Below are 24,321 nucleotides of genomic sequence, written 5' to 3' on the forward strand. Positions count from 1 at the left end.
GTGGATATGACTAATTGTTAAAATTCTGCAAGATATGGTGTTACATTAAGAGACAAAACATAGGTCACAATGTCCCATTGGCTTAATTTTTTAATCAAGTATTTATTGAGTACCTACTACTAGTCAGATATTCTGTCATCTGAAATTATAGGGATGCAAAAAACCTAGCTGAGTCCTTCAGGAGTGTTATAATTTACTGGTCACAGCTATACAAGGAAATTTTTCCAAGATTTATGTCACCTAAAAAAATACATGCATAGCCCATGAGCCTAAGATGTGGCTTTTATGTGTATCGCTACTCTTGTTCAATTTTATTCAAAATTTTGTGTAGTGAAATTAACATTAATTTGCTGCTAAGATAACTGTCTTCACTGATCCAAGCAATATGGAAGGAGGCAAGAATGAGTAACTCTAGCTTATGCCTGAAAAACATTTTAAAAATATTGAAAGACTAAGAATTAAATACACCGTTTCTTGGTGGCTATTTTAGGGGCTGTCATAAATGTTAGGTCTAGGGTATTGCCTTATCCTTGGATAAGGAGGGCACATAATGTAAAAGTAATAGTGCTCTGTTCTGTCAGCTCTTTGGAAGTATCTATTCTAAGAACTGTTTGGGGTACGGTTTATTTGTAATGAATATTAGTCCATTTTATTCCAATATACACAGTCAAGACAACTTTGTAACTCAGTTACAATTGAGGGAGATACGCTATGAGTCCTTGCATGAGTATGCATCATGCATGAGCCCAATATTTACCCTGCCCAAAGTACTAGCTTTCAAAGATTATCACAATCCTGTGGTGATTTCCTATTTCCAGGTAGGGTGAGTTAGCTGAGACAGTCCTAGTTATTCAAAGTCTATTTTCTAGCGTGGCTAGAGCTTGGTGATGATTGAGCTATAGAGAATATTAAATATTGCTAGACCAATTATACCATAATAACAGAGTATTATGCTGCTATGTATTTTCAGGGAAAGTAAAGTATTAAAAGCACTCCAAGAAAAGAACGATTAGAACTGTGTGATAGGTGAAAAGAAATATCTGGTAAAACCTTTTCTAGGATTCTCCTAGATGTCATCTATGTTAGAGAAGAATTAAGCGTATACTAAATATATAGGCATGGGTTGTTCTTATTTTTGCTTTCTCTTCCATCCAGTTGATTAGGAGCAATTACCAGCACAGAATATTCTCCACAGAGCTCCAGAGAGAACATAAGGAAAGTATTAGAGTCTGCTCTTGACTTCTTTTTCTCAACATTAGAATTGTTATTTTTCTTCTTTTCTTTTTTTCTCTCTGGTGGGTGGCTTTGTAAGGAAGAATCTTAGGGCCTTGTGGCACCTCAGCAGGGATGAGAAATTGATGTACTCAGTGATTGGTTTTTAGTTTATTCTTTGTTTCAAAGAAAGCTTATGCACTATTTCTGCTCCTATATCACCAGTAGCTGGCATATTTGTGTCAAATTTGCCCAACATGCTTACTGCTTTCTTGGTCCAATGTAAATGGCAGTTCATTCTGGCATATGGGCCCAGACAATGGAAGCTGCTTTGGGAATTAGACTTAAGAGCACTAATTTGGATCTCATGAAGAAACAGGAACGGAAGCCACTGGCATACAATAAATATTTTGTTTGGTTTGTTTTCATTAGGTAGGTTAATTCAAATGGATATTCCTTATTGCTATCTAGTTTTATGTTACTGTACATATCATATGTCATAAAGTATAGAAACAGTTAACAAACAGTAAACTTCCAAATTGGTCCATCAAACTAGCAGTGAATATGCAGAGGGGTGCCAAGAAGTAGGGATGGAAGATTTTTGCCATTGTCCATAATCCCCTTCAGGCTATCCATTATTATTCCTGAATAGGTATACAATCATACACTCTAAGTAAAAACCATATGATTGCAATTCTTTAATTATCTCTCCCAATCAAATTGCTACCCATAATCTTTTCCAAAATGGAAATTTTGGAAATGCTACTGTTGCTGTTTCATCGACAACATTAGCTGGGACTTTATTAAGTATCAAAAATATATTTCTGATATTCTGCTTTCCTTTTCAGGACAAAAGAAAAAAAGTCTCTGACAAGTTCTATAGTTCAGAGACTTGGTCAAAGACATTTCTCTCTCTTTCTCTTGGCCATGTCATAGCCTTTTCCAAATATGAGAAAAGCAATCATCAGTAGCTAGAAGAGTCTCTAGACTGAGGTATGTTGTTATAGTCGGGTCAGTTGAGCCTACTTTCAGCTTATTTCACATCACAAAACTGTCATAAGACCAATACTTTCTTTGGAACAGGTACATTCAAATGCCACCAGGTTGCAAGCCTGGGGCAAAGGAAGGTAAACTTGTGTCAGTGAGCACATCATGTTGCAAAGGCATCATAATAATTGTATAGACAGCAAAGGATTGCATTTCACCACTGTGTAGCATCAAATACATAAGGCAAATGCAAACAAACTACTGTCACCTACCAAGATTGGGAACCCGAGAGTAAAAATCCTAAACTGTTCATTACAAGCCTAAATGAGCCCGTTAGACTTACATTAGACTTAAGACAAAAGAGAAAGTAGTGCTACTGAACTGTCAGGGATGCAAAATTTCCTAATACCAGAGAAAGATCACCACAAATTCAAAAGCTGAGTCTATTGTATTAACTATGTTATTTTTAATTTGGAAAATTAATAAGGCCAATATTAATATTAGTATTGTTTTTATGAACTTATTAATAGAGGTGACAGAAGAAAAACCTGAACAGCATCATTTCCATATTTGTCTTTTTTTTCTTGCTAGGAGTATTGCTAAAACAAAATGAGATTTTGGAGAAACTTGTTTGTTTCTGGTATATCTGGTGCTGATCAAAAAGAATCAAACAGAAAAGAAACTTCCGGTAAAATTTTGAAACCTGATTTTCATCAGAAGTTTATTTTGATTTTATTATGTTTGATGCTACTGAGAGATAAGACAATCATGAAAGGTTTTGAGTATAGATTTTTAGAACTGAGTGATGAGCAAAACTGACAATTCATATTATTATCAAATCCTTTTGAGTCTACAAAATAGAAGGTTCCTTGAATTTTCTGACATCTTCACATCTCATCCTGACCCAGACTTAGAGGCTCTGACAAACATAAAAGTTGAAAAATACAAGCAAGAAAAAATTTTCAGCTGCAAACCTGTAAAAAACAAAGCAAAACCCACCAACCAACTAACCAAGCAAACAAAAAATAGTCTAATTCAGTTGAGGCTGAATAGTCTTTTTAATATAAGGTGGCTCCACAAGGGCATTTGATCTAAAATTGAACTAACATAAATAAGAAACTGAAGTAGAATGTAAATTGCAATGTTGAGAATTAGCTTTGCTTTGCTAGTTTCAGGTCAAAATGCAAACTCAAATCAGGAGAAGTATTTGTGTTGCCTAAAAATTTGTTGTACTTTTGTGTGTCCAAGTAATCCCAGGAAATCTAGCTAATTACCTTTAGTTTATTAAAAACATGATAAAGCAAAGGAACATCTAGATAGTCTCATGTACTCTGCACACAGCTCACAGCAGTACTACAACCTCTTTTGATTTGCTTCAGCAAAATGAAACCTCTTCCATTCAAGGATGCTTTCTTTTTTCACCATTGTCATCATGTGGCTATTATTACCACTATTATGACTACCACAATTATCTGAATATTTGATAAGTGTACATTTAATGAGAGACATTAGGCAGGGGAAGCATGAAAAGCCTCCACCTCATTAGCCTGGATAACTTATCAGACTTAATCAACAACTGACGTCTGTCGTTTTTCCTGATCCTATTGCATCAGCAACATGGATACCATATGATTCAGACAGCTCCCTGTTCAAAGAGAGCTCTAAGCATATCATTGCTTCCTGGAACAAGACGGGTGCTAACACTTAGGAAATTCTATGTTTCTTCTCTGAAGCATCCCACCTCTTTAGGAAACAATCCCAGAAGAGAGCAAAACAGTTCATGAGTCGGAATGATGAGGCCAATAGTGAAAGGAGTTACAAACAAGTAACCAAGTAATCTTCATATTTGAGATGCTATTTATTTACTCATTTATTTATAAGGTATTTTCTCTAATCATAAAGGAATTAGAAAAGGGGTTTTAATTATTTAACTTCTTTGAGGACTAGCAAAAGAGTTGTTTCTTGTATTGTACTGTCTGGTAAGGGACTAGCTTTAACCATATTCTCAATGCTATGACAGATTTAAAGGGTGTTAGCACCACCAATGCTGAGTTTCTAACCTACCTTTTTATGCATGATGCTATTTAGAGCACTGTTTGGAACACTACAGGAGAAATGTATGGGGAAAGGAGCCTGGAGGGACACTGGCTTTAATTTTAATTTCTTCTGAATTAGATAGCATTTTAAAATCCCAAGTGTACACATTAGTCTACGAAGCAGGAATAATTATGAAAGTGCTCCAGCCATCGCTGCGTATGGGCAGGCTGCTTGCTAGAAGCAGGGATAGGGGACAGTGCAGAGTGGTGAGAACATTGTGTCCTGCATTAAGTCCTGCTTCCCTCAGAGGCTATGTGTCAGACGACTGGTACCCCGGTACTTCGGGCGGGTGAGCCAATTAGCACATTCCCTAGTCTGGAACTGTAGTTGCTGTGTATGTGATCTGCATACTAATTCATCTGAGATTTGACCTTCTGGGCGGAGAAAAACAAGAATCCCAGGTGAGAGAGAACATTGGCCTAGATTTTCCTATCCCTTCTCCTCTGTTCTTTATTTCCAGGCATCTTAACCCAGCTACTTTTTATGACTAACTCTGAGACTGGAAAAGTTTATTTCCCTTGAAAATTCAAATCAATGTATAGGATAAAAACTACCAAAAAAATCATAGTTTTTACCTCCCTCTGCTAATGTCAAAAATGCAATGCAGGTGCTCCTTGTACGATTGACACCCTTGGCCCACATGGGGGCAGTACTACGTAGTCAAAAGCCTCTGGGAGCTTTCAGGGCGTACAAAGAGTCTGGTTGGAGACAAATTTGAATGCATAAGGCAGAAGCAGGATAGTTTTTCATAAACACAAGATTCCTTAGAGCCAATCATTACAGCGTTCTAAATGTTCTTGCTGAAGGAATTAGGAAGGAAAGATGTCTACCAAATTTCCAGCTGCTGTTGCAATCACTTGCCGGGAGATGTTGGGGAAATTTTTTGATTGATGATTCCAGTTAATGCTACTTCTTTTAACATACACAATATGAAACAAACAAATTTTCATTGAATTATCAAATTATATTCCAGGTTTGTTCGGAACAGCAACAATATGTCTTAGATATAGATTTTTAGTTTCTTACTGTATGATATGATGAGTTGCTTTTTGGTAAATTTTCAGATAAAGAATTTCTAGGGAAGCTGTAAAAGTAAGAATGCATTCATAGCCAGTGGACCAGTATATTGAGTGCATGGAAGTTATTAGTGGCTTGATGATACTGAATAAATGTTTCCTTCAGATCTCTTTTAAGTTACAACAGCTACATAAATAAACATTGGCCTTATTATGCACTCATCTTATCTGAAGGGTTTTTGATATTGGGAGGGGAAATCTTTTCCACCAAGATACTTGGGATTGATTAAGTTGGTTACTCATTAGGCATATTTTAGAAATCCATGGAAAGAGCTATAATGGTACATTGAGCTATAGTATCCCAAATCGTATAGTACTGAAAGACACAAAGTCACAAAGCATTTGTTGTTTCCTTACTCAGAGGTGAGACTATAGCAAGTACACCTTTAGATGGTGTCTCATTTCAACCTTCAGAAAACAAATTTTGAGTTAGCTGATGAGCTCCTGATCATGTTAGGTTGTGTCAAAAGAGGGACAATGAGTCATTAAGACAGTCTGAGGCATGGTGTCATGGTGCAAACTATACAAATTCTTACAGAAGAGTCAATGGGCTCTCGTGCTAGTTTCACTGAACAGAACAGAGGAGTATCTGCCTCTGACACCATCAGCGTTGGTTCTTGATACCCTTCCTCTCTGTACTTCTTTTTCTTCCTCTGTCTCTTATCTTTTGGATAAAATTAAACACTGATTTCTCTCCGTCTTCTTCCTTAACTTTATTCCCCCTTTCTGCTGATACGCATACCAGAACATCCAATTGCACCCATGGAAATTGTTTATCCCTGAGGGGATCATTTGGTACCCAAATGGCTATGGATCCTGTGCCAGAGCAACAAGAGTATTAGAGAAAATTCAGTGTTTGCTTTTGCATTCATTTGTTTTTTTTCAAAATCTCATTAGTACAAAGGTTATTTCTCCCATTAAACCAGCTACTTAGAATAAGGTATATTAAAAAGCACAACTTTTTGCTTGCTTTAAAATGGTAGCTTGAACTGGCATGATGGAAACTATCTTCCTGTTTTGTGAGTGTTTTAAATATGGAAGAAAGCATCTGCTTTGCCTCAGTCTGGGATATGGTAGATGAAATTTCTCGGACTGATTTTTCTATTCTAGCTCAGAAAATGATTTAAATGGCTATGGATTTGAACCTTGCCATAATGTCACCATAGAGTCATCTGGCAAGTTGTGATAAGCAAGTGTTATGCAAAAATTACTGTGTCCACCCCAACCCTTCTGGAAGTCAGTACACGAGATCCGCGTGACACTTAAGCAAAATTATACAATTGCTTTGTCTGTGTGGTCTGGTCTATTTTAATGAGCATACAGGGAAGTGAATTGCATAGATGATATAGTGATAAACAACAGATTAATCTTTTTAATAACTTGAGATTTTGCTTGCTGGATTTTAATTTTTCTCTCCTCTAAAATACTAAGTAGAACTTATAACATAGTAACGTGGTTTTCTATTGCTTTTGGTGTAAAGAAATAGGATTAAGTTTAACTTACCCTTTTTCACTTATCATGTCCCTTAGGGCACCCACCTAAAAGCACGTTCTTCTTTGTGCTTTCTGCTCTGGCAGCACCAGACTCCCACCTCTTCCAACCATACTTACTTCCTCTTCCTACTTCCAACTTGATCATTAGCAAGAGAGAGGGATGAATAAGAGGAGAAAGACAAAAAGTAATTAATTCACTGAAGTGCAGCTGCAAATGAATTTTTGAAATAAATTATTAATTTTCTCTTTAATATTTCTGCATTGATACTGCTCTGTATCTGGGGATTGGAAGTGAGAGCTGTTTGGCTTCACAGCAGCAATGCCCTGGGTAGAGACAGCAGCGCCTCATTGTAACTAGAATGCATTGTGCTAACATGGTATTTCTCTAATCCATCAGCAACATGCTTTTAGCCAGCAGCATTTTAAATATGCGTGGATTTTTAAGTTTATGGCAGGTAGGGGAGGCATGCAGGATGGGGGCAGTTGCAATAAAGGAGGTCAAGTGCCTTATTTTCTGTATCTCCTGGTGCCAGCTTCCTAAAGCACTGAAATCAAAACAAAAGCCAAACATGTATAATGATTCTTGAGGAAAAGGTGGCATCACAAATCCAAAATCTTTTTTGCTTATTTAGGAGGGAGAAAAGATGCTGAACTGTATAGGAGATGTTACAGTTGGGAGTATTGACTATCAACAACATGGAAAAGAATTATAAGTCTTTGTACTTCCTGACCAACCCAGGGCAGAGATCATGGAATGGTAGCAGGGTGACAGCACAGGTCTGCTCGATTATCTTCACTGGACTCCACGTCTTCAGTCGGCTTTGAATCCAGATTACAGAACGCACCTTTTATCACTCCCTTTGCTCAAATCAAATGTTATCAGGAAATCTGCTTTTCTTGACCTCTGTGGCATGTGGTTGGAAGGTAAACCTTAGCATTTTATGGAAAAACTATTTTTAGCAACAGAAAGCAATGGTGCTGCTGCTTTGTTCAAAGATGTTGGCTCCAAATGGCAGAGGAATGATTGTTTCCACTTAAAGTGATTGATATGTCTACATACACTTGAGAGATAGAATTTCATTACCTATTCTTTCTATGGGGACTGACTGAATACAGTTTCAAAAGAAATAGGGAGCAGATTTGTGTAACAGAGTACCATTTTCTTCAATGAAATGAAGAAAAAAATGCCAGTGTATGACTATGTGAGGGGAGAAATGGTGGATGTTAAATAAAGTGGACAAAGATACGGAAAGAGTGAAGAAACTAACACAAAAATTGTTCAATACATACCGTAATTAGGTTTTTAGCTTTCTGCTCAATGACAGTGAAATATTTCTATTGGTTCACTTGCAAAAGTATTTATTTTAAATTACCTGTAATGATTAAGCACAGAAAAAAAATAAGTATTATAAAAGGCTACCTAACAGAATTCAATTCATTCCATAATAATACCTAAGAATGAATGCTTTCATTTTGTATGGCATTTGAAGACTTGGAAACTCAAGTTACCAATACCTTGCAGATGATTTTAGAAGAGAAAATTAAGAAATCCAAACTCTAATTTGGGGTCGAACATAAAGGAAAACAACTTAATGAGCTCTTAAAAATGTAATGCTCTTTTATAAAACAAGAAATACTTCTGCAACATAAAAATCTGTTTTCTCTCAAATGTTTTTCTCTAATGCTGTTTGCTTACCTCCTAAAGCCATTATTTCCAGCAGAGTCACAGAAATCCTCAGCTGTGTAGGCGGTCCCAGTAAATTTAGCAGCCAAGCCACATTTTGACATGTTAAGAATAGGCGTCTATAAATCTTCCCCAGCTTCTCCTGAGAAGATTAAATCTTTCTTTTCAAGAATTTGCTAAATTTCAGGAAATGCTGTAATGTAACAAATGACTTGTAGACAAGGCTGAAGAAAGAGTAGAAGATAATGGAATCTCTTTGTTCAAGAACCAAGGCCCCAGAAACTGAAGGAAACTCCTGAAAGTTCTACATTATCTACCAGAAAAGAGACAGAGGCTGGGGCAAATGAAATCCATCTTCCTGCAGTAGCAGTTGGACTCATGAACAGGGACATGTCACAACCTCTAAAGAAGCCCCTATGTTATCAAGGGATATTTCTGCTTTCACGACCCATTTCTTTAGAACAGAGATGCCACAAATAAACTTTCAATTAAAAGAGACCTTCAAATAGTCTGAATTGCCTTGTTTTTTTCTTATACCTAGCCAAACGGGGACCCAGGGCCCTGCCCTTTGTCTCCCAAGTGTACTTCAAAATGCATTTCCTAACCTTTCTCTGAACAAGAAGAGCTCCTTGGATCGAGTGACATCTGGAAGAGACTTAAGCTACTTAATATGAACATAATGAACTTAGAATGTACAGCATAGAGAGATAAGGAACTTATTGCAGGAATATTGAGAAGAAAAGTGAATTGAAGAAAGGACTAAGTAGGCTGTGGGAAGGTGAGAGCCAAGGTTGCCCCAAATACCCAAATGAAGGGGCATTACACTAGGGAGTGACTTTGCACCAATCATTTCCCAGGCATATATTATTTTTCTTCAATATTTCTAAATGCCAAGAAAAGATAGTCTAATTGGTTTTCCATGAGTCTTGGACTTACCCACAGGCTGAGGATAAAGGTGAGAAACACACAGCCATCAGAACCACATCAGATGATGGTGGAGTAGTTCTCTAAAAGAAAAATAGACTACTGTTACCAACAGAAGAAAAATAGATCTTGAACAGGAAGAAACAAACATGAGAAAAGAGAGAGAATGCCATTAGACAGCAAGTTTAGCTTCCTAGTCAGATCATTCTGGGGTGCAAAGCTGATCTTTATCTCTCTTATCAGCACTTGCTCATCTCCCCAGTATCTTACTTTTCCTCAGTAAGTAGGAAAGTTGCTTCATAACTCATAGAAGGATAACTTATATTCTATTGGATGGGGCAGGTGGAAAAGAAAGAGTAGGGATGCTCCAGAAATACGAACATCTGAGTTAGTCTCTACTCAGATTCATGCACATGGGACATAGATACCTAGGCAGAGCTCCATATCCTCAGGAAGACCCCAGAACCACACGTTTATCCTTCTCTCATACCTTTGATTACCTATCTCCTACATCTACCTTCAAATTTTGAGTTTTGCTGTTTTAGATCACTGTCTTACAAGAACGTCTCTAACCATTAATTATTGGTACTGCTCTGCTAAAAGCCCCTAAAGTGTGGTTATTTGTGTCCCTCAGCATCTGTAGTTTCAAGATTACTTTCTCAGGATATCACTTTGGACAATAAATGCTTTTGTTCCTCTGCAGTGACCTCCAAACCCATATGCCAAGCCTGACTCATAAAAAACAAAAAGGACCCACAGCTTGAAGAATTCGTTTTTGAGAAAATATGTTTTCACCTAAGGAAAAATGTATATCTAATTTTCACTAGTTTCTGAGCTTGTTATTTATCTGTGTCCAGGGCACCTAATTTGTGTTTAATACATGTTCATCAAGTAAATAACTGAATAACTGAGATAGAAAATGAATACATATTTACTTGTATCTGACTATCAACCCCTTCTAGAAAGTTTAGAGGAGAAATCTTAGAGGTTATCTTGTCTAACCCTGTCATATGTTATAAACTTGGGCATAGAGGCCAAGAGAAGGAGAATGACTTAATCTCAAATCTAATCTGTGACAGAGCAGAAAATCAAAGTCAGATGTTCTGAGTTTAAATCCAGTACTTATGACACTGTAACACCCAAGTAATTAAAGTTCTTTAAGTATGATATCTCATGTATATATAAATAGATACCCTTGAATAGACTAAAAACCCAGTGGGATTTAAAGGCATAGTGTTAGAATAATAAAGGCAGGCCTTGAGGTTGAGGTTTAGCCCAGAGAGTGCCTAATTACAACATTAGTCTAAACAGAACAAGATGACCCATTCATGTAGAAGGAGAGAGTCCTTCACTCCCCTCTCATCTTACCCATAATCTTCATTGTTCACTTTGCAGACTAGAAACATCCATCTCAGGGGAACATTTCCAGGACATGTCATGATAACAAGTTCCTCTATTTATTGATAATCGTGACCAAGTTAAGGAACTCCAGAGCAATTGTTAGGAGAGGAGAATGACCTTTTATTCTTTCCTTTTGCCTCAGGCTTTTGCCCAAACTCAGAACAGTGATATGTGTCTGTGCTTCAGTTGTAAGAATGAGTAAGAACCACCCCTGCAACCTCTGAAATGTCCTGGATCATCCTCCTAATGGGGCAGTGTCTCGTCTTCTGCACTTTCTTCCTCTTCTCTCCATTAAAATGTCTCGTCTGGCCGCATCATATTTAATCTCCTAAAGACTCTTTAATTTAGATTATATGCTGATGACTCACAATTATCCATTTCAAAAATGGACCTCCTCCTTGAGCTCCAGACCCATATATTATATAATATGCCCTAATAGACATCTCCAACTGGATGTTTCAATGATACCTCAAGTTCAATTAATTTAAATGGAATTCATGACCAAACCTACTTTCTGTCACCTGTTCTCAAGCCAGTAACATGGACTTTGTCCTAGATTCCTCCTTTACCTCATCAACTACTTTCAGTTTGTAACTAAGTCTCATCAATTCCACCTCTAAAATGTTTCTTTGACATTTCCATCATTGTCCTACATTTCCTTGATCACCTGCAGCTTGTTTTAGTATAATATTCGTCTAGCTGGCATCCCTAAGTCTACCCTTTTCTCCCTTCAATCCACCGTTCATACTGCAAAGAGGGTTACTGTTTTGAAGTGTCAGTCTGATCCAGATACTCCGTGGCCTCCATAGTATTCCATCACAGATGGGTTGGAATCAAGCCCCTTGGCAGGCCAGTTAGGCCCTTCCATGCTTTATCACCCAGGCAAGATCTTTTATCTCACCAGTCTACTCAGGGCCTTACGTGACTAACCCTCTGACATCGTTGTAACCATCCTCCCTGGAACAAACTGCTTCGTGTTTCATTTCTGAGGACCCACTAGACGTTTTGCTTCTGTCTTTATAAAATTATTATTCTTACTTATTTTTGAGACAGGGTCTCACTCTGTCAGGCTGGAGTGCAGTGGCATGATCATGGCACACTGCAGCCTCTATCTCCTAGGCTCAAGCAATCCTCCCACCTCAGCCTCTCAAGTAGCTGAGACTACCGGTGCACACGGTCATGCCTGACTGATTTGTTTTTTTTTTAATTTTAAGCAGAGACAAGGTCTCGATATGTTGCTCAGGCTGGTCTCAAATTCCTGAGCTCCAGCAATCCTACTTACCTCAGCTTCCCAAAGTGCTGTAATTGCAGGTGTGAGCCACCACACCCACACTTCTTTTTATGCAGTCTTCCCTTGCTTGGAATGCCCCCCTAAATTTTGTCTAGCTTTGTCTCCACTTAAGTATCACATTTTCTGTTGTTTTTTTAAAATTCCTTCAGCAACTTTCCCACCCTACTCTTCCTTAGATATTCCTTGTTTATATAGCACCAATTACCCTCCATTGCAATTCTAACCACTGTTATTATTCATCTTGTTTTTTTCTCAATGACTAGCAGAGTGCCTGGCACATGCTATGGTTGAGTAATCAGTTATATCATAATGGGTGGTTTGGAATTAACTTGTTACAAGAAATATGCATTGAACTACAAGAAATTCCTAAAATAGTGCTCTAATCCAAAGGCCTGGATTTGCTGTCACTATGGTAAGACTGGGAAACATGTTACCTCTGGCAACAGTTTGGATGCTTATGAAATTTCTTAAAGGCTAAAGACTGTCAAAGAAATCCATTTCTCTTACCATCCTACCTCTTACCTTGGATTTGCTAGAAATCCAATACCAGAGGCCAGCATTAACTAAATATTTAACACATGCATTTTGTCAACCATGGCTAATACCTATAGAACTTCTAATGCTCTACCTTGAAGCTGATGGTTCTAGGTCCTTCTGAAAGGCCAAGCATTGTGCTAGGGCAGCAGGTCCACTCACCAGCTCTATTCTGTGCACTATTTAACGCAAGGCACATTGCCTGGGATTAACTAGAATCATGTAAAGACACATGGAGTGGCACCTAGGGGCTGGGAAGCCTAAAGAGGAGTTAGACCGTCAGTTTAATCCTCAAAAACAGTTTGAACATATTTGGTTTGAATAATTGCTTTCAATAGGCAGCATTTCTCATTTGACTATGGAGTACTTTCCTCATGGTATGGGTATTGACATAACAAAGATTTGGCTAAAAAAAATGGCCTTATTACTCTGATCAGTTATTGACCTACTTTCCCATTCCCTCAAACCTACCCAAAAAGAGCTAGTTTTTTCACTTGAATAAATTTGTCATGGGAAATGTGAAGAAACAATTTTTATCAAATACTTTAATGAAGGAAAAAGAATTTTTCTGACCCCCCTTTTGTGTTAACAATGCTGTGTTGGTTTGAGATCACCAAATCTATTCCTAACACTGACAGGCAGCATGAGGTTTAACCATCTGATATGTGAAGTAGAAGGGTCATTTTAATTTTAAACCAACTGTCTTTACCAAACTCCAGGAGGATAGAAATCATATCTGTTAAACTGTTTTGTTTACAGTAACCACAATGCTATGGGAAAATGGAACATTAAACATTTATTTTAGAGATTATATCTTGTTTTCATTTAGGAGTGTAAGAGCAAAAAAATATTGTTTTAAGATACCTAAGTTGCTACTGTCTTTATAATAGTCACTATCTTTATATCAGTTCTAAATATGAAAAATTAAAAATCAAATTATATTTACTTATATTGCCCATGAAGTGTTCTCTATTGCCTCCAGAAAGCAGAGCCTTGTGATCTTATCTGTCAACACAGGAAAATAATACAGGTATAAATCCCAAGTCCCAACAGTCAAGGGGTTGCTTAGATCTTGTTCTTGTTATTCACCTTGGAAAATTGATGTCTAATATAAAAACAGACACGTTCCTCAAATAATTTTTTATCAGTCTCACAATTTAGAAGATATTTTCAAGGCAATTTTCAGTCCAACCTTTTGATACAAAAAACTATTCCAAACCCATTCCCTGCCCATGCAGTGAAAGTATGTGGCCACCATTTCAGCCTGAACTGGAAGTATCACTTTAAATCTAATCCATTCTTTGTCATTGAAATAGTTGTGTAAAGCTCTTTTTCTTTCTCCTCATCTGCTAAATGAGATCATCTTCACCCACTTAAGACATCTTGATGAAGTGTTATGGCTTTTAAGGAAATTTAAATATAGGAAATATATTTTTAAGAACACTCTGAGTATGATTTTATGTTTTCTACCTAGAGATGTAAAATGATTTTTAATTTTAGATTTGTGTTTTTTTCCAAATAATATTCATTTCCTAAAATAACATTTGCTGGCTAGGGCACTGAGGTTATGAGTGATTTAGTCCCTTTGAATTCTAAACTCTGTATAATATTTCGAGATATTTAATTAAATGAATTTTAAAAAGGTAAAGGAACAAATTATACACGCGTGTATATATGAGAGACTCTTTTTCTACATCAGGCTTTGTAATCGATAATATATATTTGTTCTATAAGATATAAGCAATAATGAGTAAGAAGTGGAGAAGACCAACAAAAAGATGACTAATATATAGTGTGGTAAGTACGACAGAATCATGTGAACAGAGGGATATGCTCTACGAGAAGAAAGAAAAGTCTAAATGATATTGCAGATTTCAGATGGACTGTTCCTTTGTTTAGGATTTCCTACAATTCTACCTTCAACAGCATTGTGATTAAAAAAGCTTATTTCTCTCATGGGGGGGGAAATATTTTCCTCCAAAGGAGAGCCAAACTGACTTCCATATGTACATAATTCCTAGGAATAAATCTCAAGAAAACATTCTCAACAATGCATATTTTGTCCCCAAATAAGCACAGCTGTTTAGTATTAGTCTTTCAGTTTATGCTCATCTTTTTCTAGCCTCTTTATAGACAAGGCACTGCAGTTGCACCACCAGAATATAAGTTTCAGCTGTATCTGTGTTCCCATCTACTGTTCTGTTACTAAGCTTCAAAGAGAGGTCTAATTTAAGACCTACGGTGTGCTCAAACCTGTAGTTTCAGATAAGGATTCTCCCTCTCATATAATGCATTTTAAAATGAGAGCAAAAAGCCCACATCCGTGTTGGATTTCCACTGTTTAGCTTTGAGTATTCTTGAAGCCTTAAATTGAAGAAAGAGTACAGGGTTTGTGAGCTACAGTAATTAGTGCTGGTGGCAGTAAGGCTTGTAGCAGTGTTGATGAAAAGAAACCATAATTCCTTTTAAACTCCTTGGGGTCTCCTTTCTGAAAGGAAGACTTGCAATGTTTCTTTTTAAAGCTTGGATCAAATAACTTAAGCAGACGCTGTGACAATACCATTTGCAGGAAACAAACCTATGGTATGACTCATTCACCCACCAAAATGACACTCTATACACCTACTCGTTCCTTGCCTTTGCTTTCTGAGTCCTCTGAGTCAAAGCATTTGAAAATCAGTCTGCATGTCAAAGCCCCATGAAAATTTACTTGCTGACATCTTTTCTGCTCATCCTGGTCCACTTTACCTTCTCCAGCATAGGCAGAGTTATGAACAATGTAGTGATTATTCATTAATAAGGTCTACATGTAACAGAGAACTCATTTTCCTTTCTAAGTTAATATAGGTAATGTGACTTGCTTTGCCATGCTTCATTACTCTGTTCCCTAAAGGCTGAGAAAAGATTCTTTTACCCTCAGAATTTTACTAATCTTCCAGTTTATCTCAACTCTCCTCCCTGAGAGCATCTGCCAATGAAGAGACAAACTAGCAGACCAAGGTCAGCACATTGTCCTTTGCAGCTTTTACCATATAATACACATCAACTAATTTCATTTGCCTTCGAGAATATTGGGGAAAATTCTGAATCAAATGGTGGTAAATTACTTTTAAAAATTAAATTTGGTACTCATGTCATATCCAAATACCACTGCAAATAAATATACTGCCTGGCACATAGTAGGTTTGTCAAATTAATGCTGGAACAAATTGTGGAGCTCATGTCTGGGATTAGGTTGTGCATTCTTTTATTCCAAAAAAATTGTATTGATCATCTGTGGGCAGACAGAGAGGCACTGTGCTGTGCACTGTGACCTTGAGTTCATCATCCTGCCTCTAGACTGGAGAGTGGTTTTGATCATTTTATTAATAGATGGATGGAAATTTATATTAGACATACCTCATCTTACACAGTATGTCTGATTCTAAAGAGTATTAAATGCCCTTTATTTTATAAATCTAGACACATTTTAATCAGAAAGAAACCAGCTACCTAAAATTATACTAGAACTAGGTTAATTCAATAGATCCCATTATATACGAGGAGACTTGGACCAAATATTTAACTTACCTAGGTGAAAAGGATAGTTACAAATTCAGGATAAAAATAGCTGTTCTCTTTCCTCCATATTAGGCTATCTCTGTAAACCCTTTCTTCTTATTAATAGTTTTTTTAATTAATCTAGCAACTTCCCATATTTGTCATCTATTATCTTAGGATGTTAGTATAATTGTAGGTTTTCACTGGTTTTGTTGGCTTGAATTGGGGTTATATCTGCTTTTCCATAAACTTCTGTGCATTCTCTCCTAGAAAAATATCCTAGATTTTAACTGTTATCATCAGGAGGTTTTTCTTTGTACATTACTTCATTCTGAACACATTTTACCGTGTCTTTCAGCAGAGGTGAAAACTAATAGGAAGCCATAATTTATTGAATGAAAACAGTTCATTTATTTGAGGACAATTAACTAACCCCTTTTTAGTATTCTATTTTTTCCAGTTAATTTATCTCAATTACCTTGCTTCTATATGAGATAACTTGTTGATATATTTTTGACCCAGAGTGAATGCTTATTAAAATAGGATTAATATATCAGCATTTTTTCTCTTTACCAAATATTTCCAAGATATTTTATTCATGAATATCAACAAGAAATGAGAAAAATAGGACATTCATTGAGTGTCTATTATGTATCAGCAACGTTTTAGTTATTTAGTCGTATCTAACCCTCACTGTATCACTGTGAAAATGGCTTCGGGAATGTTTAAATTTTCAAACACGAGAACACTGAAGCCCAGGAAGGTAGAATAACTTGCCCAATGTCACACAGTTAATGAGAGGTGAGGACAAGATACAAATCCAAGTCTGCCAATAACAAAGCCTATTCTCTAACACAACACTCTGATTCATAGACAAATGAGAAAAATAAGCCTCCTCTAAGGATGAGATTTGGAGTCTGGGAAGGTTAAATGACATATTTCAAAGGGCCACTTGCAAGCCTTCCTTGGAGCACCAGGTCCCATTCCTGAGTTCTGGACTCCGAGTCTGCCCAGAAAGTATCCTTAAAGCCCAATTTTCCCCATCTGTGCCTGAGAGCTGGAGCACTCAGGAGAGGTTCCAGATTGACATCTGGCAATTTAAAGTTCCCCTAGAGTTATATAGAATGAGAATCTGGCTTATATTTTCTTTTCCCTACATAGCAGCTCATAATGACTCGTCTGTCGCTGGCTGTTAAAGTGGTTGGCAGGCCTGGTGTATGCAAGAAGCCGGGGTAACAGAGCCAGGATGTCTCAGTTGGTTAAGGGCGAGAGTGGAGGGCCCAAGCATAGTCTCTGATTCCAGCTTTTGCTTTGGGCAGTCACTTAACGTCTCTCTGCCCAGTCCTCCCATCTGTAAAATGGAAAGAGGAATACTGATGAACCTCTCAAAGAAGCTGTGAGGCAGAACCCATCCATGATTAACACAGTCTTTTGGATACAGAAAGGGCAGTGGAAAAGTTTAAAATCACTTCAGTATGGGATCATTTGATATAAATGTGTTTAAAATTACTATTTGGAAATCCTTGTGCAACAAACCTTTAATTTGGCATGGGCTGTTAGATGTAGCCAGTCTTTTAGGAACTACTGCAGCAATAACTGCCCTGTGGAAATTGTGTAGGAAAATAATAGAAATACATCAAACAAGAATGTGCATTAGATACTCCATTCCCCAGCCCCTCAGCAGGCTTCTGGAGGTCATACTCTATGTGTTCTTCGTTTGTTCTTCATGTTTCACTTGCCCCGTAGTACCTACTTCAGGGCCTTGCACCAAGGAAACCATCGGCTGAGAGTCATTCTTCATGGCATGGTTCAAGGCCACGAGAAGCCATACTGAATGGTCCTGGGACTTTAATTTTTAGACAGAATGGCTAATGGCCTTGATTTGCCTTGTGTCACTTTGATAGATTTTCTAAGTGCCAAATTGTTAAGAGATTCCATATTTCTAGTTTCCAATTTCTCTGGGCTCTCTGAATATGCAGTTGCACAGGTGTATGGCTTGGGCACACACCCAATATAGCTTTACTTTACCCTCGAACTCATTAGAAAGTAGCCAACTACACTTGTTTAGGCCCGGGTGAGTCCTCTTTTACATCTTTATTTTTCTCATCCATATGAGGAATAAGACTTGCTATTGGCAAGATGTGGTTTATATACTGTGACTGCACTTTGGACAGTATTTCTTTTTATTGTCTTATGAGGGAAAGATAAAAATAAAGGCTGTTTATTGGACTTTACTGTTTCCTGGCCCTGCCAAATTGTGATGCAGTACCATGCTACTGCAGAGGGAGTGCTTGTACCTACAGCACTGATATCAGTTGGAAACTATCAATACTCAGTCCAACCTAGAATTTCAGAATCAGAATTCTTATTCCAATAAGATCTCCAGGTTATTTGTGTACACATTAGGAGTAAGAGGCACTGGGCTAGGATAGGGGCTTTAGAATAATTAGGAAAGGTTAAAAACCCAAGTGTCTTTGGAGTTAGCAGTGGTATTGAGTTCTATAACTATCATTGTGGCATAGTCTTATATGAAAAAAATTAATTAATGAAGCATAAAGACTGAGTCTTCCTTCCTGTGCAGCTATGAAGATCTCCCCTCCAGAGTGTCTGTTTCTGCTTTGATACTTGGTTTCTCCTTCCATATCTGATGCTACTTCTGCCCTCTTTTCTAGGTAAATCAGAAGCCAGAGTATCTCCTTAGCCTCCAATACACTCTTCTGCCTTACCTTCATTGAACTGACAATTCTCTGAAGAGCTCAGACTAGTTTTCCTTGCAGATAACTTTGAGTCCTTTAGACTTGTCACAGGAAGAGAGAGAAAGAAGCAGTGCAACTCCCTAACTAGCTTACTTTGGCTCCTGGATGCCAAGGCAGATGTTACAAATGACACGACATCTCTGCTCAGGGCCTCAGTGTGGAAATTACTCAGCAGAGCAGACATGGGCCTTTCTGTTTTACTGCCAGTTATGAGCTTGTGAATAGCACAGCACACTGCTCTGATTAGTGGACGTTTTCACTCCCTCCTCATAATCACAGGACTGGAGCGGAATGATAAGGAGAGCTTCCATGATAGAGTTGGTGATGTGGGGCAGCTCTCTTTCTTCTCCTTTGTTGTGCTTCTCTTAATGCACACAACCCTTTGAAGTCTGATTCTTTATTTTTGCCCAACTCACCTGAGCCATCAGCAGCCCCTCATTTCCAATATAGTTCCCTTATCACTGTCCTGATTGAGGCTTGAAAGCACCCGTGGGAGCGCTTCAATGTTAGCGCACAGCTGGTGGGTTGTACAATTCCCTGCTGCCTACCAGGAAATGTTGATTCTCCTATTGTACTGCAATGAATAATCACCTTAATTTTTATTAGAGGTTTATCTTCAGACCTAGCCTAACTTTTCTGAAAAGTCCAAGGGAATTGGGCAGTTGATTAAGAGTCCAGTTAGTATTACTAAGGGATTTCTTCACGGGGGGCAGGGGCGGGGGGCTCATACAAGACTTCAATTCTATGCTTTTCTTTTTTGAGTATGCATGCAAGGGCTGATGAGTGAGCAACAGAGGATGTCTGAACTGGAGCTCATAGTGCTCAGGTGGGTATGACTCATTTTCTTTGCATCCTAGTGGCATAGAACTCTGACTCTCATCTTCCTTTGACTTACTGAAGGGCATAGAAGAAAAACAAGTGGCAAGTGGCTGCATTTAGGTTCTGATAAGAGGGTAAAGATGCTGTTTGGTAATGGAAAATTTACCCAGTCTGTGTAAGGAGGTATTGAGTTACCTCTTACATAGAATCAGACTATTTTCCTTATGATAATAAACATATATGTAATCTTAAACATCTATGGATCAAAAGCCTGCTATTTCCATGTATAAATCTTTCTAAAAGCAAAAACAGTACTTGGTTGTTTACATAGATGAAATTTACTTTAAACGAGAGAAGAAAATTGCTTCATCTTAAATTGTTAACTGTGATCAATTTGTAGTGGCTATTTGGAGTCCTGTGTTGAAAAGAATATTGAAGCAATATTCTTTGGGCTCCATGGAAGAGAATACCATGCTAAATTGCAAGGAAGGTAGTGGCAGCATTTCTACTACATGCTTTCTTTATACCATTCATACATATTCCACTTACTATTCAAATAGTAATAGTATTTGTCCTTCCACCAGCAACAAATTACCATTTGGAAGGAAAAATATCTTCAACTGCTGATAGAGAGTTAGCTCTGATTTACTCATAGGTGCTTTCTTATTTCAGAATACAGGGTTTACTGAATAAAACAAGGCATCTTGCCTGAATAAATGCTACCAGCCTGTCTTAAATATACCATACAGTTCATATAGATTAGGACATGCCTAGTATTCAGAATTCTATGTACTTTCTTTTGTTCTGTTTCAATATTTCTCTGGATTTGGTGTCAGAGGGTTTAGCCTAACACTCTGGCTAAAACACAATTTAAGATCTGTATGACCTTGGGTGAGTTCCTCAACTTTTTTGAGCTTTGATTTCTTACTTTGAAGGTGGATGGAAAAGATATAAAACAAGATATGTTAATATAGTCACAGTAGAAGTTACTAGAAGTTACTGGAGTTGTAAAATAGGAAAGGGGGAAAACAGGATGGTGTTAGGGGCACAGACAACGTTAGTTAAATCTAAATCTTAATAGTCTCCTTATGAAAGCGAAACACTAAAACACCAAAAATATAAGGAAAAGCAAAGTATTTTAGCTGTAGAATGAGTGTTAAATATTTGAAAAGAATATAACCATTTACGTGTGGGCTAGGCCCCTCTGATGATGGTAACAGATGTCCATAAACAGATTAGTCTCTAGATTGCCTGGAGTCTCGTAGAGTTTCTGAGATACTGTGTCTTTTCTTCGAGTGTGCAGTGGCAAAGCCTCTTCTCCAGTTTATATTGAACAGACACATAAATGTGTCTATCTTTTACATGGCTGAATAAGTTGGGAGTCACTGTTGGTAAATTTCATTGTAAAAGATCATCTGTGAACAAGGCAGCTAAGGCTAAAGGAAGAGATTCGGTTACGTTTACTTGACCAAACTAAGAAAAGATAAAATACAAAGTACAGAAATGGATGTTTATAAAATGGACATGAAATACATTAAGGTAATTAACACCTATGTATAAATGGGACACGTTCTTAGTATTTATTCATGCAAACAACATAACCTTAATAACTTTCCAAACACTCTTTCTTCTGGTGGCTTACCTCAGATGTCCCGGGTTTCAGTCCCTGGGCAGTGCCTCTTCCCCATGCACGCCTACCTTACTTCCAGGAAAAGGTCCGAAGGACAGTTCTGGTTTTGCCACCAACAATTTCGTGATCTTGTGCAACTTTCTTGACTTCTCTGTACCTCACATTCCTCACTTGTGAAATGGAGACAATAATAGTATATAACTCAGAGTTCTAGTGAGGATTCAAGAAAATGTAAAACTAAAAAAAAAGATGTGGCACAAATAATGTCGGCTGCTATCTTTTTTCTGAGGGGAGGCAATATGCATTACCTTAAATATTTGTCTTTTCTATTTTGTATTTATTTTTAATTATTTTTAAAAATTTATACATAACAGATGAACATATTTTGGTGATAATTTGATGCATTCATATTGTAAAGCTCAAATTATGGTAATTGGGACGTTCATCACCTTAAATATTTATCTCTTCTTTATGCTAGGAACATTTGACTTATTCTCTTCTAGCTGTTTTGAAATGTACAATTGGTTATTGTTAACTATAATCACCCACCTGATCTATTGATCACTAGATTTTTTGTCTTTTGTCTAACTTGCTGCTGTCTTAATCATTAACATTGCCATTAACCTCAGCACCTCCATAGATAAACACTGGCCTGATAGTGTAGATCAGAGGTCCTCAGAGTATGGTCTGCAGATCCACGGGTATCTCCAAGGCCATTTCGGGTCTGTGAGGTCAAGACTATTCCCATAATAATACTAAGATATTATTTGCTTTTTTAACACTGTTCATTTTGCACAGGTGATGCAAAAGCTGTGATGGGAAGAGCTGCAGTAACCTTAATAGTAGACCAACACAGTGCCACCAAATATATACTAGCAGTTACAATCTTCACCATCACACACTCAGAGTTGAAAAAAAAATCAGTATTTCTTAAGAATCCCATTGAATGAATTAGTTAAAATGATTAATTTTATTAAATCTCAACCCGAGTAAACATCTGTTGAGTATCTGTTATAAAATAGAAATATGCACAATGTACACTTGCTGCGTACTAATGCATGTGTGTAGTTGAGTTGCAAGCTGAACTAGCCATCATTTTCACAGAGGAACGTTTTCCTTTCTTTAACTACAAAGAACAACTCACAAATTGTGGTTACTGGACTTGTATATTTGGCCATCATTTTCTAAAATGAGCTGAATTTGACACTTCAAGGAAAACAATTACAGAATTTGTTGTAAGCTATGAAGTTTAAGCTTTCAAACAATAATTACAATTGTGGAAAAATTTTATTCACTATCATGATCTTGGTAGTGTCCCGGTGTATTAACACTTCTCTAATTACATCAGCAATGAAGTTAATATATGTGATATGATTGACGTCTAACAAAATGTATCAACATTTAGCTCTGTATAACTTTAAAAAGAAGATTTTGCAAGTAATAAATGTTTACCATTACAAAATTATGAATTAGTGCAAGATAGGCCAATAGATTTTTTTTAATTTTATTATTATTATACTTTAAGTTTTAGGGTACATGTGCACAATGTGCAGGTTAGTTACATATGTATACATGTGCCATGTTGGTGTGCTGCACCCATTAACTCATCATTTAGCATTAGGTATATCTCCTAATACTATCCCTCCCCACTCCCGCCACCTGCCACCCCACAACAGTCTCTGGTGTGTGATGTTCCCCTTCCTGTGTCCATGTGTTCTCATTGTTCAATTCCCACCTATGAGTGAGAACATGCAGTGTTTGGTTTTATTGTCCTTGTGATAGTTTGCTCAGAATGATGGTTTCCAGCTTCATCTGTGTCCCTACAAAGGACATGAACTCATCATTTTTTATGGCTGCATAGTATTCCATGGTGTATATATGCCACATTTTCTTAATCCAGTCTATCATTGTTGGACATTTGGGTTGGTTCCAAGTCTTTGCTATTCTGAATAGTGCCGCAGTAAACGTACATGTGCATGTGTCTTCATAGCAGCATGATTTATAGTGCTTTGGGTATATACCCAGTAATGGGATGGCTGGGTCAAATGGTATTTCTAGTTCTAGATCCCTGAGGAATCGCCACACTGACTTCCACAAGGGTTGAACTAGTTTACAGTCCCACCAACAGTGTAAAAGTGCTCCTATTTCTCCACATCCTCTCCAGCACCTGTTGTTTCCTGACTTTTTAATGATTGCCATTCTAACTGGTGTGGGATGGTATTTCACTGTGGTTTCGATTTGCATTTCTCTGATGGCCAGGGATGATGAGCATTTTTTCATGTGTTTTTTGGCTGCATAAATGTCTTCTTTTGAGAAGTGTCTGTTCATATCCTTCGCCCACTTTTTGATAGGGTTGTTTTTTTCTTGTAAATTTGTTTGAGTTCATTGTAGATTCTGGATATTAGCCCTTTGTCAGATGAGTAGGTTGCAAAAATTTTCTCCCATTCTGTAGGTTGCCTGTTCACTCTGATGGTAGTTTCTTTTGCTGTGCAGAAGCTCTTTAGTTTAATTAGATCCCATTTGTCAATTTTGGCTTTTGTGGCCATTGCTTTTGGTGTTTTAGACATGAAGTCCTTGCCCATGCCTATGTCCTGAATGGTATTGCCTAGGTTTTCTTCTAGGGTTTTTATGGTTTTAGATCTAACATGTAAGTCTTTAATCCATCTTGAATTAATTTTTGTATAAGGTGTAAGGAAGGGATCCAGTTTCAGCTTTCTACATATGGCTAGCCAGTTTTCCCAGCACCATTTATTAAATAGGGAATCCTTTCCCCATTTCCTGTTTTTGTCAGGTTTATCAAAGATCAGATGGTTGTAGATATGCGGCATTATTTCGGAGGGCTCTGTTCTGTTCCTTTGGTCTATATCTCTGTTCTGG

The 24,321-nt window shown here is 37.4% G+C and overlaps 2 long non-coding RNA genes across 2 annotated transcripts in view; one reads left to right on the plus strand and one right to left on the minus strand.

Moving 5' to 3' along the window:
• LOC107968126 (uncharacterized) overlaps window positions 1-24,321 on the plus strand; it is a 107,833-nt gene that overhangs the window by 53,323 nt on the left and 30,189 nt on the right. The window lies entirely within an intron of this gene.
• LOC134808279 (uncharacterized) overlaps window positions 9,487-24,321 on the minus strand; it is a 304,981-nt gene continuing 290,146 nt past the window's right edge. Inside the window, exon 4 of the long non-coding RNA XR_010150893.1 lies at window positions 9,487-9,556. This is a non-coding gene — a long non-coding RNA (uncharacterized LOC134808279). The remainder of the gene's footprint in view (window positions 9,557-24,321) is intronic.

Source organism: Pan troglodytes, chromosome 15 (genome assembly GCF_028858775.2).
Source record: "Pan troglodytes isolate AG18354 chromosome 15, NHGRI_mPanTro3-v2.0_pri, whole genome shotgun sequence".
Lineage (NCBI taxonomy): Eukaryota > Metazoa > Chordata > Mammalia > Primates > Hominidae > Pan > Pan troglodytes.